The sequence below is a fragment of the Coenobita brevimanus genome, chromosome 62 (assembly GCF_032717465.1).
Source record: "Coenobita brevimanus isolate Jiangsu-jjx chromosome 62, ASM3271746v2, whole genome shotgun sequence".
Lineage (NCBI taxonomy): Eukaryota > Metazoa > Arthropoda > Malacostraca > Decapoda > Coenobitidae > Coenobita > Coenobita brevimanus.
Genome location: NC_137015.1, coordinates 32,626,283 through 32,639,054, shown reverse-complemented (window position 1 = coordinate 32,639,054; position 12,772 = coordinate 32,626,283).

Here is a 12,772-nt window from a genome sequence, read left to right as displayed (position 1 = left end):
CTCACACACACACACACACACACACACACAGACGCACACACACGCAACTCCAATACTGCCAGGAGAGAGATCAGCCGGAGACTTTAAGTGCCGAGGGGGGCTTCAAATTTCAAAAGTTTTTCAATATCACTCCAAAAAATTCCCCGTTTTCACCCCCAAATGAAAATGGCCGCCACCGACTCCTTATATATCAAAAGTTTACAATACCCACTTAGAAGTTAGGAAGTTAGGGAGGAAGTTCTGAGGGGAGGGGATGGCTGTATTATGAAACTCCATTTTTATATACTGAAAAGATGGATTGAGATGGAGTGTAGAGGTGAAGGAGGGGAGGGAGGGAAATAGGGGAGTAGAGAGAAGAAGGAGAGTAGAAGGGAGGGAAGGAGGGAAAAAAGGGAAGGGAGCTAGGGAGGGAGTGGAGAAAGTGAAGGAGAAAAGAAGAATGATAAAATAATTAGAAGCGAAGAGATGGGACAGGAAGGGAAGAAAAGGAAGGGAAGGGAAGCAAAGGGAAGGAACAGAAAGGGAAGGGCAAGGGAGGAAATGGAGGATGAGAGGGACAAGATTCAAGGGAAGGATGATGGAATGAATGGGAGAGGGGAGAATAAGAAAGGAAGGAAAGTAGCCGGACGTCGGGAGGCGATAATGAGTGAGAGGGAAAAATAATAAAAAGGATGAACTAAAGGAGGGACGGATCAAGAATATCACACACACACACACACACACACACACACACACACACACACACACACACGCAAAGACGAAATAACACCGATGAAATGGAGGTACGGGATGTGACGATGGTGAAGAATACATGCACAGTTCCGCCTGTGAGATGAAGCCGAAATTTCTGAAAGCTGGAAAGATGAGTAAGAGATAAGACTGTAAGGCTCAAAAGACGACACTGGCCTTACCTAAATTATTACTGAGATACACCAATACAGCAATTATTTATCTGTTGCACGTATAGCATTAGTGAGCTAGGTGGATATTATATGTGTTGGATTAGCCTGCAGAAAGAGATATGTTATAATTGATTCAGGTGGCCTTTTTTTTTTTTTTTTTTTTTTTAATGCGAGGAAGAAGGAACCAAAGGCCATGAGCCCGCAATAAGAGTTCCCTCCAAGGGAAAAACAAAATACATGAGAGAGCCAAATTCAAGATCCATTCATTTTGAGATGCCTGGACAAACTGCGTTTGAAAGACTGGAGATCATAGGCAGCAGGAAATACAGACAGAGGGAGACAGTTCCAGAGTTGACATACTCACATCAATATAAACCGTAATAGGTCACTCACGATAGTCTCATTAGTCACTATACCCGTTTCCATGTTTTATAATGTAGTTTCAGAAGTACACTTATTATTTTTTTTCACTAAACGATAAATGATTTTCTGGCACTATTTACTGTTCAATAAGCTATGGAGAATTCACTTTGGTAGTTTACCGTTGAAGATAACATTACTAAAACACAACCAAGTAACTCAACTAACAGTAACTGATGCATGTGTTTCAGTATCTTAAAAGCTAAATTTGTTGGTCTGGTAAAACTTCATACTGGTTGGCAAATTTGATGAGTTACTGGCCCGACTGGCTGCCTGATAAAAAAGTTAATTTCCATCCCTGCGGATCTCACAATACAACCCCCCCACCCCCACCCCCACCCCTCCCCACCCCAACCTCCACTCCCACTCCCACCCCGCCCCACCCCTCCTGGTGCCTATGTTTGAAATGCAAAAAAAAAAAAAATCATATGATGCTGCGTTACTCCACTATTACCACAACGTAACTCAGAGATGTAGGAGCTGGAAATACGATGCGTTTTAGCCAACTTATATCACCTGACGGAACTGGGCCACTCCCACAGCTTGCAAACTACGTCATGGACCCGTATTCTCGTCGGTTAAGGAGTTACATGGAGAGACAGACTGACAAATGAGGAAGTGAAGGAGCGTTGTGTTGTGGATGTGATAGGAAGCGTTAGGAAATACACCGAGGTGGTTTGGCCATGTGGAGAGGATGGTGACTAGCAGACTAACGAGGAGAGTGTATGTGAGTGAGGTGGAAGGGGGGAGAGGGAGGGGGAGACCGAGGATGAGACAGAGGGATGGAATGGAGAGGTATACGTGTATAAGAGGGGGAGGGGTGAGTTGGCGGGAGGGCAGCGTTATGTCAGGGGACAGGGCGACATGAAGGCGAATTGTTTGTGGCCACCCCGTCCTGGATTAAGGTGTCTGACTATAGACAGGTAAATAGATGCGAAAATAATCTGGTAAGAAAAAGGTGTTAGGGAGCTTCCTTAACTGACGAGGAAAAGATCCATGGTTGCCTGAAATACGATAAGCCTATGTTATGAGGTATGAATGAGTCTCCTTGGTTACTAGTCAAATCAACCCTCCCATCTGACTACACCTGGCCAGCACCTGAACTGCAACGGATTGGGTCTCTTTGTCAGGTCCGAGTATATGTTGCAACGTCAAGAGGTATGAGTCTCCTTGGTTACTAGCCAAATTAACCCTCCAATGTGACGACACCTGGCCGTCTCCTTGGTTACTATCAGATCAACCCTCCAATATTCTGACTACACCTGGCCATCACCTGAACTGAAAGGAATTGGGGCTCTCTTGTCAGGTTGGAGTAAATGTAGTATAGTTAAAGTAAATATCAGAGTAGTACCTCACAGTATAAAGTAAATATTAGGAGTATTACCTCATACCCATTACAAGAGAGGCCCCAAGCAGTGTACAAACAGTGTGTTGGGCTGTACAGGTATAATCACTATTGGAATGAAGGAATGCAGGGAATGAAAGAATGAATGAAGAGTCAATGAAGTGAGAATGGAAGGAAGAGGTATGAGGTGAATGAAGAAGTATGGAAAAAGGAATGAGGAGTGAATGAAGAGGTGATGAGAGAAAAAAATAAGAGTTGAATGAAGAGGTGAGAAGGAAAGAATGAAAAAAGTGAATGAAAAGGTAAGAAATAATGATATAATGAGTGAATGAAGAGATGAAAAGGAAGGAAAGAAATTAATGAAGGACGAAATGCGGGGAATGAAAGAAAGAATGAAGAGCGAATGAAAAGGTGAGAAGGAAAGAAAGAAGGAAAGAAGAAATGAAGGTGAGGGAAGGAAGGGGAGGTGAGGGACAAAAAGAATGAATGAAGGAAGGAAGGAAGGAAGGGAGGGTGGGAGGAAGTAAAGGAGGTATGGAAGGAGAAATGAAGGTACGAGTAAGTGAACAGAGAAGAGGGATAAAACGAATGAATGAATGACGGATGGCGGGAAGAAAGGGAGATATGAAAGTATGGGAGGGAGAGGATGACAAAGAGAATGAATGAATGAAAGAGAGAATGAAGAAAAGCCAGTAAGGAGCTAATGAAGGAAATAATAAGATTCAATAAGGAAGAAGGCACATGATCAGAAATGAAGGAAGGGGGAAAAGAAGGAAAGTCTGGAGGGAACGAAAAGAAAAAGAAATGATAGGTGAAGAAAGAGGGAAGGAAAGACAAAAAAAAATTAGGGAAGAACTGAAGAAAGGTACGAAAAAAAGGAAGAAAAAAGTGAAAGAAGAAAAACCAGCATAATATGACGAATGCAGAAGGAAGGAAGGAAAGAAAGGAGAAAATGAAGGAAAAATAAGACTGAAAGAGGGGATGGTAAGAGGAAAAGAGATGAAGGAGAGAAAACGACAGGACAAATGAAGAAAGCAAAGGAGTGAAAAGAGTGAAAAAAAAAAGTGGCAGTAAGGAAGGAAGGAAGGAAGGGGGGAAGGAAAGAAGGAAGGAAGGAAGGAAGGAAGGAAGGAAGGACGGAAGGAAGGAAGGAACGAACGAACGAACGAAAGGAAAGCCAAAATAAGATATGGAATGTATGTGACAAGGAATGAAGGAAGTGAAGGAATGTATGAAGGAAGAAATGAAGGCGGGAAGGGTAGGAAATACGGCAAAAATGAAAGGATGAAAACATGAATGAATGAATGGGAGTAACAAAAGACACAGAAAAGCAATGAAGGAATAAGAGAATGAATAATAGGAGTGAATGAAGGACTGAAAGAAGAAATAAAAGGTTGAGGGAATGAAAGAGGCAGTAAGGCAGAAGACAAATGAGGGAAGGAAAATAGGACTAAACAGAAGTGAAGGAAGAAATGAAAGGATGAAGGAAGGAACGAAGAAGAATAATATGTAAAAAGAAAACGGTAAAGGATGGAATGAAGAGAAGGAATGAACGAAGGAATGAAGGAGCGAGAGATGGAATGAAAGAAGAATTAAGAGAAGACAGCATCAATGAAGGAAAGAATCAGGGAATAAATTGAGTGAAAGAAGGGGTGAAATAAATAAATGAATGAATGAAGGGGTGAAAGACATGAATGAAAGAATGAAGACAGTGAATGACAGTGAAAGAAGGAATGAAGACACGAAGGAGTAGAACAGAAGACAAAATGGAAATAAAAGAGGGAACAGTGAATGATGGAATGACAGACGTGAATGCATGTGGATAGGAATGAAGGAAGTGAAAGACGTGAATGAAGGAAAAAGGAAGTAATGAAACACATGGAGAAGCAATGAAGGAAGGAATAAAGTAAAAATATGCAGGGAAGAAGGCACAGACGAAGAAGTGAGAGAGAGAGAGAGAGAGAGAGAGAGAGAGACCAGTGAAGGGATAGGTAAAGGATATAAGAAATGAACGAAGGAAGGAAACCACGAATGAAGTGAATGAAGGAGTGAAAGAAGTGAATGAAGGAAAGACGTGAATGAAGGACTGAATGAAAGCGTGAAAGAAGTGAATGAAGGAGTGAAAGAAGTGAATGAAGGCGTGAATGAAATGAATGAAGGAGTGAAAGACGTGAATGACGGAGTGAAAGACGGAGTGAAAGAAGCGTGCGACCTTTTGCAAGCATCGTCTGGCCTATGAATTATTTTGCTCAGTTAGTCTTAAAGCTGAGGGGGTCTTTTTAACTCTCTCTCTCTCTCTCCAACTTCTGATCATCTTTCCTTACTCTCCAATTTCCTGTTTCCACTCCTTCCTCTCCATTCTTATCCTCTTCAAAAAAATCCATAAAACTGGACGCATTTTAACGGAATATACTCCAATTCTCTCCTTAATTACTCTACGTATAATTAGACGAACTTAAAAATAAATAAATATCCCCAGACGGTAATAAAGGGCCAGTAATTACCCCTTGTGATGTTTTGGCGTTCAAGGTTAATTGCGAAACCAGGTAATGAACTGGAATATACACCTGTCGGACATTACCCTACACCTGCCTCTTGGATATTTGAAACTATGACTCTCTCTCTCTCTCTCTCTCACACACACACACACACACACACACACACTCTTCAATAGGCCATAAGGTATTAAGAAATGTGGGCGGATAAAGCTACTGACAGTCCCCCCCCCTCTCTCTCTCTCTCTCTCGGTATTAATGCCTTCCTTCCTACTTTCCTCCTCCTTCTTACACTTTTTCCTCCCTCCCTCCTTTCCATCCCTTTTCTCCCTTGCCTCGTTGCTTATTCGCTTCCTTCCTTCCTTCCTTTCTTCTTTCCTTTTTTCCTGCTTCCTTTGCTTTCTCCGTCATTTTTTCCTTCTTGGCAAAAATATCCTAAAATGTCTTCCAAACTGGGGAGGAAGGAATGACAAGGTGGAATGGGATGGAGTGGGGAGTGACTAGAGTGGGGTGGGGTGGGGTGAAGGTGGGGTGACTGGGGAGTGGGCTGAGGGTGGGATGTGGGTGGGAGTAACTGTGGGGTAGGGGGTTATTGTGATGTGGGTGGGGTTAAGTTAGGGACGGGTGGGGTAATTGTAGTGGGGTTGAGGGTGGCTGGATAGGGGTTGGGGTGGGGGTGTAGGTGATGGAGGTGGGGGTGGTTGGGGAGGGATGGGTCGGGTTGGTCGTGGGATGGGGAGATTTGGGAGGCGAGAGATAATTCATGAGAAGTATATCCTCCTAAGGCAACAGGCAGCATCGCACACCATCACATGCCACCACTTGGACACCAATACCCACCGTCCATATTGAATAAAATGCAAATCTGTCTCTTGCTGGTGTGATGGTATTAGCCGTGGTATTCTTTGTAACAGGATGACGGTATTTGTGGAGATGTAGTTAAGTCTCTATGATACTGAGATTCCCAAAGTGTTTTCTATCCTGATGTGGGTTCGATTTTGTGTTATTCCGGTCAGCAGTCCACTTCTCTACCACTGGGCCACCACCTCCCCGCGTGGGGGTAAAGAAAATAAAATACGATTCTTGGGAGGAAAAGTGAGGATGTTCGCTTGAGTACACACACACACACACACACACACACACACACACACACACACACATTCACTCAGTCACTCACTTTCTCTCTCTCTCTCTCTCTCTCTCTCTCTATTTATCCATCTTCCTTTCTTTACTTTCTATCACTTCCTTTTCTCTTCGTGTTTCTTCCGCCTTCTTTCCTCCCATCCTCATTACTCCTCTCCTTTCTCCCTTACCCCTCTTCCTCCCTTTCCTCTTTCACTTCCTCATTTCTTTTATTTATTTATTTATTTATTTCCATTTTCCCTTTCACCTCTCTCATTCCATCGTCTCTTACGTGAATGAGAGACAGGAAAGAGATGCAGGAGGAGGAGGAGGAGGAGAAGGAGAAGGAGGAGGAGGAGGAGGAGGAGGAGAGAGAGAGAGAGAGAGAGAGAGAGAGAGAGAGAGAGAGAGAGAGAGGTAATCCTAGGTGTGGAGGGAGTTTAATGGAGTGGAATAGCTACCTGACCCTCCTTCTGTCACCCCCTTAACTGTATTTCCGCTCTCTCTCTCTGTCTCTCTCTCTCTCTCTCTCTCTCTCTCTCTCTCTCTCTCTCTCCCTCTCTGGTACCGTCTTCTTCCTTTCTTTTCATTCTTCTCTTCTATATATTTTTTCACATGGAACTGCACTATGGCCATACTTTTTACCATCAAAGCAAAATTATTAGTATCAGGATTTACAATATTACATAACTAAAATATCATCTGATTATACAGTGCCGTTACAAATGACAGGATCCTATGCACCCCTTCAATCTGATAACGTCAAATTTTTCTCTTGTATATTCTTGTTACTTTGAGACGATTTGATTAAACTCATGTAAGACCTCTGGTATTGATGGGATTAATAACTATCTATCTACCTATTGCCACACGCCTTGATCCCGTAAGGGGTGACCACAAACAAATCGCCTCCTTGTCGCCCTGTCCCCCGCCATTTCACTGCCCTGCTCCCAGCTCACACCCCCTTCTCTCACATTCCAAGCAAACATAAGCCCTACCGTTTAACACGTGTCTCGCATGCTTAATAAAATTTTGTGGAGGTAGTATGGATCAACTGAAAATATACGTCATTGTAGTGAAGAAAGTAAGCCTACAACAATACCTCAACAAAATCTGTGACTGGCCAATAAGGTGGAATGTACTCTTTAATGTAGACAAATGTCAGATTCTCCAAATACGAAACTTCAATATGAAATTCCGATATGATATGATGGGCATCAGATCAAACACACTCCCTGCACCAAAGATCTGGCAGTGAATGTTCTACAAGACAGCTTCACTGAATTTCGCAGGAGTGTTTTACAAAGTTTTACAAGACATTTTGATAGTGACAGTTTCGCAATACAACGAAAAAGCAAGAAGCACACAGAAAGCTGGGGTTCAGTAACATACACTTCTCACTGTTGTCGTTGTTTTTGCTGTGACCCAAAGCTCATCGCAACGTGAACCCCGAGGACTACAGGCTGAAGCTGTCCTCCTTCAGTTCACCATTCTCTTATCTGAGGTAAGACAGGGGATTAAGAGATATCTGCTTTATCGGGCAGTGCACCTCCTCGGTAATACTGGTGCCACCACTTCAAGGCATTCCTCATTTGCTGTTGTTGCTGAACCCCGGTCTGTCTCACCAAGCAGACATGTCGGCAGTAGGGAAGCAACTGCCCCTATGGGGTCGTCCCACAGGTTCCCTACACCGCGGATTGTGTGCATCGTACTGTGGCATGTGCTGTGCGGTGAATCATAATGTGTGTTATGCTGCAATGGCCTATTCTACAAACAGGGCACGTGTCATCGGTGAATCCAACCAACCTGAAGCTAAGCTGGTTTATGGGGAGGGCTGGGATATGGCCTGATCTAAGCCCAGCTAGGTGAACTCGATCAACTCTGCTTAAGGATACCATTGACAGGCGGATATCAAGAGTGGGGTTTGTTACAGTGTTTGATCGAGGTGGTGTGTCCTGCGCGGAAAATGAGTAGGCTACGTAGCCGTCCCTCGTAATAGAACCATACATTATTTTTCTTAAGTCACCTCAAATATTTCGCCGTGCAGCTGGAAAATCATCAGTTAAATAAGGGAATTATTAACCCAGATTCAGTGTGTGAGTATGCTACAGAGTCATTTCCTCCATAACAGTAATGCGTCAGGGAAGCTGACAGACCTTTATCTGTTCTCCTTGGGAAGGCATCGGCTCAGGGGCAGGGTAACCAATTCATGTCAACCGATTCAAGGGTTTAACTGAGTGGTGGTGTACATAATGCTAAAGAGATCCCACCAATATATATATATATATATATATATATATATATATATATATATATATATATATATATATATCCAGAAACATCATTCACTCTTGCCCCAACACTCACTGGTCAGCGTAATACTTCTTTACAACTACCGATATTCCTGTACGGTTCATACTTTTCTCAAACTAGAGAAGACGCGAACAAGAATCAGAATGGCAGGAGGGTTTGGAGAGTGGAGGGGTGGGTGAGAAAGCTTCTGTTTAGTGCATCATACTCTCATTTAAGCGAGTAATCTTAACTATACGGCCGGATCACCCACTAATCTGGAGCAAGAAGCGTGGTCTGTGTATTTAGGGAACTCTCTGTCTGTCTGTCTTTTTTTTTATGTCCGACTCTGGGCATAGGCTTCACAGCCTGCACTCAAGGCCCAGTAGTTCTCCTACATACCATGCACCTCTACATGTCACCACTTCGGCGCTAACACCCACCGTCCATATTGAATACATGCTAGGGCTGTCTCATACAGGACTGGTGTATTGGTATTAGCGGCGGTATTTTTACGACATGTCGGCGGGTCTTCTGGTAGATCGGTAAAGTCTGCTGCTTTTATGAAATTCAAATCCTTAAACTGTTCCCTGCCCCAGCGGGGTTTTGAACCTGGGTCCAGTAGGACTGCAGGCCACCTCTCTACCGACTGAGCCACCGCCTCCCCCAGTATTCCCCCCTGCCTCTTTTTCTCTCGCACACTATCTCTATCCACCCTCTGAACCTCACTTCTCCCCCACCCCCCTTTTTATTCCCTTTCTCCCCGCTCTCTCCTCTAGCATTCTCTCTCCCTCCCTTTCCATTTCTCTCCCTCTTCACTCTCTCCCTTCTTTCCTCTCCCTCCCTGCGCTTCCTTCCCCTCACTTCTTCCCCTACCCATCCCTCTTTCGCCCACTTTCACTCCCCTTCCCCCCTCTCCCCCCCAATCTCTCTCTCACGTAGAGCAAGAAGGGTAAGTGGCGTATTGTTGTTGAGAATCATTGTACACTTGCTGTCACTACCACCTCTCTCTCTCTCTCTCTCTCTCTCTCTCTCTCTCATCGTTTAGTCACTTCATTTGTCCAATTATCTTTAAGCGGTATTTTTTTTTTCACTACCTTTTGTGTGTGTGTGTGTGTGTGTGTGTGTGTGTGTTACGTTACTATAAGCAAGCTTCGCATATCAATACATAACTGTGTACAATTTTACTGCATGAAATCACGAAGGAAACTCAGAAAAAGATCCACATTTTGGCCACGCAATGCTTCGTACTGATTTCTACCATTCCCACGAAATTTCCCTTCAGTATTTCAGCCTTGGAAGATGAAGACTTTTTACTCAGACGGTCAAGAAGGTGGAAAAGAAGAGCCTTGAGTTACGTTTTCTATTACTTATACTTTTGTGGCTACGGATTAAGACTTCTAATGTTTAATGTGCTGAGTCTCTGGGGTCGTGGTATGTATATCTATCTGACTCTTTATCTATTTCGGTGTCTGGGTATTTGTAGTCTATCCATATTTTAATTTAATCACTACTCTCTCCCTTCAGTGTATATATTATCAAGTTGATCCATAGTTATTTGTATGTTGCCTATGTATGTATGTATCTATCTATTAATCTATCTGTCTGTCTGTCTCCTTATCAGTTTACCTATGTATCTATGAGAGAGAGAGAGAGAGAGAGAGAGAGAGAGAGAGAGAGAGAGAGAGAGAGAGAGACACTCCCCTTTTAGCTGTCTGTTAAGTGTGGTGCAAGTGACATGTAGGCGCTTAAGTGGCTTGATGCTGATGGTGGTAGATGTGGTAATTGTGGCAGCTATGTGTGTGTGTGGCAGGAAAGGGTGGGGAGGGGTAGGACGGAGGTTATGTATTCACCCAAGCCTGTTTGTGTGAAAGATAAAAAAGAAAGAAAGAAAGAAAGTAAGAAAGTTGTGTTAGGATTTCCATTAAGTGTGGTGGATAGGTAGGCAGTAGGTCAAGGAAAGAAGACAGATTTTGAGTGATTAAGTGAAACTGGAGGAGGTATGCGTTCTCTGAGATTGTGTAAGAAGGCTGATTAGGACCGTAGACTTTACTGAATATGCGAGACCGTAAAAGCATTAGGCTGGCAGGAAAGAGACATTACAGCATTAAATCATAAACTTTACTGGCACTGGCGGAGATAAGCGCTACCTGAGTGCTACCTAATGCGTAAGACTGTGCTTGTGTGGGGTGATGGTGGTAGGTAATAGCTGTGGTAGGATAGGGTTATAGTGCTTGGCTGAGGGGGGTGGTAGTTGTAGTAGTTTTGGTAGGATGTGATGGTGGTAGCAATGGTTGTGTGACTGGTGATGATAATTGTTGTGGTAGTTACGTTTGTGCAAATGGTAATGGTAGTGCTTGTGGTAATGTAATGGTAGTAGTTACGTGCGTGCAATGACGACAGTGGTAGTTGTGGTAATAGGCAATGGTAGTAGTTACGTTAGGGTATGGTGATGGTGGTAGTTATGGAAGTGTGGCAAATTATGGTGGTAGTTACAAGTGTGGTATTAGAGAGGGTGTTTCAGTGACAGGTCGATGGATTATAACTCCAAATCCACAAACTGTTCCCTGCCAAAACCGGGGATCGAAATTGGATCACATGAACAGCAGTTTATGTTCTACTCCTTGAAGACGGGAGGGATAGAAGGTGTGAAAGGAAGAAGGGAGGAAAATGAGTGAAATTTGAGAGAAAACAGGGAGAAGAAAGGAGGAAGGGAGGGAGGTGGAAGGCGGAAGGGGGAGGGGGAAGGACTGAGAAAAAAAAAACTTAAGACAAACTAAAGAAAATGACAGCTAAAGGAGAAGAAAGGGAGGAAGAGGGAGGGAGAAGAAAGGGAGAAGAGGGAGAAAGAAGAAAGAAAGGATGAAGGAGGGAGAGAGACATAGCATAAGATGTATGAGGAGGAGGGAGACATCTTGCCCTACTCCTTCCCTCCTCCACCTCCCTCCACCTCACAAAACAAATCCCTGTAACCAAACCGCTGTAATCCAGGACTTTGTAACCCCCCTCGACCAGGCCACAGACTACAGGTTAGAGGTGTATGAGAGGCTGTAATTCTCAAGTGGGACACAGGCAAGGAACACGAAGGCAAGGTCGGGGTTAGGATGGGGTATTCGGACACGGGATTTATACTGGCCACACACACACACACACACACACACACACACACACACACACACACACACACAATTTGATACGCTTTACAATAATGATTCAAAAATACTTATGCTGCTATGGCTCAAAATACTTCGAGTTGACATTTTGCACGAAAAAAAAAAATAATAATAATAATAATAATAATGTTATAGAAAACGTACTGTATACTTCAGAAGTAGAATAAATACGGCAGGCAAGTATTTATCTCCTAGTACAAAAAAAATAAAAAATGCATATGCTATGGACCAAAAAAACTCATGTTTGTATTACGGAACAGAAGAGAAAATGTTAAGGAAATATCAACCCAAAATATGTGTGTCAAGAGTTAGCACAGTTCTTTCTTTTATTTCATGCAGGGAAGAAGGAACCAAAGGCTAGACGTCCGCCAAGACTGTTCCCTCCAACAACAACAACAACAACAACAACAACAACAACAACAAAAGATGCAAAAGAATCTGTCATGAAAGCCTTACTCCAAAATATTTAATAATAATAATAATAATAATAATAATAATAATAATAACAATAACAACAACAATAATAATAATAATAATAATAATAATAATAGTCTTGCAAAATTAATCACTCATCTATAAAAATCAAAGAAAACTCCTAGACATTATCCTGACCCAAATACCCAAACCAATTTTCTATACCACAAACCCTGAAGGAATGATTAAATGGTCAAGAAGCATCCAAAATACAATAAAATACGGAATGAGTCCAGAGTATGACTGTAAAAGGGTGGATCATTTGGAGGAGCACAGGAAAGGCTGAGAACCAGGTGGAGTAAGTGGGTGGTGGAGTACATGAGGGAAGGTGGTGTGGCATGGCAGCTGTGGGGGTATTTGTGAAGTGGAGCAAAATATCTGGATTTTTTTTGTTTTTTGTTTTTTTCGGGGGAGTCACCTCTCAAAACGCGGGATTAGGCAAGACGGGGGGGGTGGGGGATCAGCCCATAATTGATATCTGAGGCACATAAATACCCCGTGGTAAGAGTAAGAAGATTTTTTTTTTTTTTTTTTTCGTGGTCAGCTCTCACA